The sequence below is a fragment of the Pteropus alecto genome, unplaced genomic scaffold (genome assembly GCF_000325575.1).
Source record: "Pteropus alecto unplaced genomic scaffold, ASM32557v1 scaffold20, whole genome shotgun sequence".
Taxonomy (NCBI): Eukaryota; Metazoa; Chordata; class Mammalia; order Chiroptera; family Pteropodidae; genus Pteropus; species Pteropus alecto.
The window spans coordinates 21,636,272-21,641,708 of record NW_006436298.1 but is presented as its reverse complement, the minus strand read 5'-3'; the positions used below and the strand labels follow the sequence as shown (position 1 = coordinate 21,641,708).

The window sequence follows — 5,437 nt, the reverse complement described above, 5'->3', positions numbered from 1 at the left end:
GATACTAGATGGGAGGGGGGTTGGGAAGAAAAAAGAGGGCAAAGGGATTGAGAGGTACAGGCAGATGGCTGCAGAGTAGACATGGGGATGTAGAGAAGCATGGGAAAGATGGTTAATAATGTAGGAATGAATTTGTGGGGGGAAGAGGGGTGCTAGATTTGGTAGGGTGAACGCTTTGCAAGTTGTGTGGATCTCTGATCAATATGCTGTACAGCTGAGGCTAGTATGTTGTATGCCAACTATAATTGGAAAAAAAAAAAACTCACTGATTATACAATAGGCAACTAGTTGTCTATTATATTTCAATAAAGACCAAAAAAGAAATCAGTTGCAATTTTATACACCAATAATGAACTATCAGAAAAACAAATTAAGAAAACAAACCCTCTTCCTCTTCTTGGAAGCAGCCTGAGGTGACCTCCGAAAATGGTTCGCTATTCACTTGACCCAGAAAACCCCACAAAATCATATAAATCAAGAGGTTCAAATCTTCGTGTTCACTTTAAGAACACTCGTGAAACTGCCCAGGCCATCAAGGGAATGTACATCTGAAAAGTCACCAAGTATCTGAAGGATGTCACTTTACAGAAGCAATGTGTGCCATTCCATCATTATAATGGTGGAACTGGTAGATGTGCCCAGGCCAAACAAAGGGGCTGGTCACAGGGTCGATGGCCTAAAAAGAAAGCTGAATTCTTGCTGCACATGCTTAAAATTGCAGAGATTAATGGTGAACTTAAGAGTTTAGATGTAGATTCTTTGGTCATTGAGCACATCCAGGTGAATAAAGCTTCTAAGATGCGGTGCAGAACTTACAGAGCTCATGGGGAGATTAACCCCTACAGGAGTTCTCCTTGCCACATTGAGATGATTCTTACTGAAAAAAAAAAGCAGATTTTTCCTAAACCAGAAGAGAAGGTAGCACAGAAGAAAAAATTACCCTAGAAGAAACTGAAGAAACAAAAACTTATGGTCCGGGAGTAAATTTAGCTTCAAGTAAATACTAATATAAGTAAAAGAAAGAAAAGAAAGGAAAAGAAAAGAAAAGAAAAAGAAAAAGAAAAGGAGAAAGAGAAAGAGAAAGAGAAAGAAAAAGAGAAAAAGAAAAAGAAAAGAAAACAATCCAACAAATATACAAAAAGATGTTCAACATTGCTAGCTATTAGGGATATGCAAATCAAAACCACAATGAGATACCATCTCACACCTGTTAGAATAGCTATAATCAACAGGACAAGTAATAACAAATGCTAGAGAGGATGCGGAGAAAAAGGAAACCTCATACACTGCTGGTGGGACTGCAAATTGGTACAGCCACTATAGAAAACAGTATGGAGGTTCCTCAAAAAACTAAGAATTCTTCTACCCTATGATCCAACAATCCTTCTACTGGGTATTTACCCCAAAGACTTGAAAACCCATATCCAAAAAGATATTTGCACATCGATGTTCATAGCAGCACTAATCACGGTGGCCAGGACATGGAAGCAACTGAAGCATCCTACGATAGATGATTGGCTAAAGAAGTTGTGGTACATATATAGAATGGAATATTATTCAGCCATAAGAAGAGATGGAATACAGCCATTTGCAACAACATGGATGGAACTCGAGATAATCATGCTAAGTGAAATAACCTAGACAGAGAAAATTGAAAATCAAATGATATCACTTATATGTGGGATATAAACCTAAAAGCAACAAAGGAACAGGACAAACAGAGACTCATGGACATGGACTACAGACTAGTGGTTACCAGAAGGTAGCGGGTAGGGGAGGTGGGGTAAGGTCAAATATAGGGGGTACACGGAGGGTGAAGTGGGTAAAGGGGATCAAATATATGGTAGCTGAAGGAAACTGGACTTTGGGTGGTAAACACACAACAGAATATACAGATGTTAAGTTATAATGTACACCTGAAAATTATATAATTGTATTAACCAATGTTACCCCAATAAACTTAATTTAAAAAAAAAAAAAACAGAAGCTGTGGTACATATATACAATGGAATATTACTCATCCATAAGAAGAGATGAAATACTGCCATTTGCAATAACATGGATGGACCTTGAAATAATCATACTAAGCGAAATAAGCCAGACAGAAAAAGTTGAAAATCACGATATCACTTATATGTGGAATATAAACTTAAAAGCAACAAATGAAGAGGACAAACAAACAGAGACTCATGGACATGGACAATGGACTAGTGATTACCAGAGGGGAACGGAAAGTGGGGAGGGAAGAGGTAGATGGGGGGAACAATTTTAAATCATTTCTTCAATTAAAAAAAATTAAAGATAAATCTAATGACAAATTTAAAAAGAAAGGAAAAAAGAGAACAATCCCATTTATGATTGCATCAAGAAAAAAAGATACCTAGGAATAAATTTAACTAAGGAGGTAAAAGACCTATACTCAGAAAATTAAAAGACATTGAAGAAATTGAGGAAGATACAAATAGAAGAAAGAATTAACATTGTTAAAATGTCCAGACTACCCAAAGCAATCTACAGATTCAATGCAATACCTATCAAAATGTCAAAGGCATTTTTCACAGAAATAGAACAAATAACCCTAAAATTTATATGGAACCATAAAACAATCCGAGTAGCCAAAGCAATCTTGTGAAACATAGAAAAACAAAGTTGGAGGTAGCAAACTACCTAATATCAAACTATACTACAAGCCTACAGCAATCAAAACAGCATGTTATAGACATAAAAACAGATACATAGATCAATGGAACAGAACAGAGAGCCCAGAAATAAACCTACACCAATATGGTCAAGGAGACAAGAATGATGGGGTAAAGGCAATCTCTCCTATGATGTTGGGAAAACTGGCTAGATACATGAAAAAAATGAAACTAGGTCATATTTTATAATATATACAAAAATAAACTCAAAATGGATTGAAGATTTAAATGTAAAACCTGAAACCATAAAACTCCTAGAAGAAAAGATAGGCAACACTCTTTGACAACACTCTTAGCAATATTTTGGGCGGGTATATCTCCTTGAGCAAGGAAAACAAAGTAAAAAATGAACAAATGGGACTACATCAAAGTAAAAAGTTTTTGCATAGCAAAAGAAACCATCAATGAAATGAAAAGACAACCTACTGAATGGGGGAAGATATTCACCAATGATATATCCCACTAATATCCAAAAATCATAGAGAACCATATAACTTAAACTCCCCCCCACCCCCCGCAAAAAAAGAAAAACAAAATAAAACAAATTAATTGAAAATTGGGCAGAGGATCTGAATAGACATTTCTCTAAAGAGGACATAGAGATGGCCAACAGACATATGAAAAATGCTCAATGTCACTAATCAGGCAAATGCAAATTAAAACCATAATGAGATATTTCCTCACAACTGTCAGAATGACTATTACCAATAAGTCAACAAACAAGTGTTGGTGAGGATGTGGCAAAAAGGGAACTCTAGAGCACTGTTGATAGGATTACAAATCAGTGCAGCTGCTATAGAAACCAGTATGGAGGTTCCTCAAAAAACTAAAAATAGGACTACCATATGACATAGCAATTTCCTTCCTAGATATTTATTAAAGAAATCCAAAACACAAATTTGAAAAGATATGTACACCCCTATGTTCATTACAGGATAATTTACAATACCCAATATTTGGAATCAACCTAAGTTTCCATCAATAAATGAATGGATAAAGAAGTGGTACATGTATACAATGGAATATTACTTAGCCAGAAAAAAGAAGGAAATCTTACCAATTTTGATAACATGGATTGACCTAGAGGGTATAATGCTAAGTGAAATAAGTCAGACAGAGAAAGACAAATACCATATGATTTCACTTATATGTGGAATCTAAACAACAAAATTAATAAATAAAACAAAAACAAACTCATACATAGAACAAATCGGTGGTCACTAGACAGGAGGGATTTGGGGTGATAGGTGAAAAAGATGAAAGAGATTAACAAGTACAAATTGCCAGTTATTAAAATAGTTATGAGAATGTAAAGTACAGCATAGAGAATGTAGTCAATAACATTGTAATAACTATGTCAGACGCGTACTAGACTTATTGGGGTGATCACTTCGAAAGGTATATAATAAGTCTAAGCACCATGTCGTACAGCTGAAACTAATATGTCAACTGTAATTAAAAAATAAATTTTAAAAAATAATGATAATAGAATATGTTTTGAAAATTCAAAAATTATTCACTAAATATCCTTGAAATTAATGTGAAGCTTCTGCTAGCTTTTTATAAACTGGGTGTCTGGTGGGTCTTAATACCTCATACCAACGTTCAAGTGTTTAAATTTTGTCTTCCAGCACGTACACATGCGCAATTCCCTTCTCCAAAGGTCTCTAGCTGTTTTCTGAGAATTAAGTATGTTTTTAAATATCTAAGCCCTCAGAATCACTGCCATACCTGTTCCTACCACATATTACCTTCTCAGGGCTCTTGCATTTACTATTGCCTCTCCCTGTAATGCTCTTTCCAAAAATATTTCTAAGACTTGCAGCCTCACTTCAAACTTCTGCTCAACTGTCAATCTCCTCCTTTCTCGACCATTCCTTTGAAAATAGAGCTCCCATTATACTCTGTCCTCTGTAAGTTTCATTATATTTTCCTGACCCTTATCTAACAGACTTAGAACACATACATACATACTTATATACATACATATATATACATATATACATACATGCTTTTATTCTTTTACTTATTATAAATGATACAGGACAAAGTCTTGGTCCTTATTACAGCATCTAGAACTATGCCTGGCATATAATAGGTGCTCAAAAGACATTTGTTGAATGAATAACTGAGTCTTAACACAATCTTGAAAATTATTCTTATCACTCATCCACTAATATATTAATAATTCTACGGACTTCCTTATCCCTCTGAAAAAGCAAAAAACTAGTCATTAGTTTTAGTCTTCAAATGAAATTTCAACCCCCAGAACTCTCTTTCTTTAAACGAAGTTTTCGGGTTTTGCCTCTGTAACAATAATGGTTAGAGGGATAAAACTGTCAATAAAGCAATCCCTGGATTTCTAATATCATAATGTTTCCTAAGTATATTTACTGAAAAAGCTCCAAACATAAGCCCAAAGCTTAATAACCCAGGGCAGTAGGTCTTTGGAGAAAATACCACTTTCAGTAGTCTTTTCAAACATGTATGAAAGAGTAATAAAGCAAACAACTGTTTGACTAGCCACACAACAATATTTCTAAAAGTGCATCTCTAAAAAAGAGGAGATATGCTTTTACAATAGAAGCATGAGTGTTTTATACTGTTATTTTGAACATGGATCTCTGTGTAAGATGAATTCCCAATTTATTAAGGAATTGCATGCAAACACATACATTATGGGAAGCAGAGTAAAATGCACCACCGTATATATTTCCAGTCAGGACAGGAGTCTCTTA

At 34.9% G+C, this 5,437-nt stretch overlaps 1 pseudogene; it reads left to right on the top strand.

Annotated features, from left to right (window-relative positions):
• The first annotated feature begins 407 nt into the window (after window positions 1-407).
• On the top strand, window positions 408-984 carry LOC107195775 (annotated as a pseudogene).
• The last annotated feature ends 4,453 nt before the right edge of the window (window positions 985-5,437 follow it).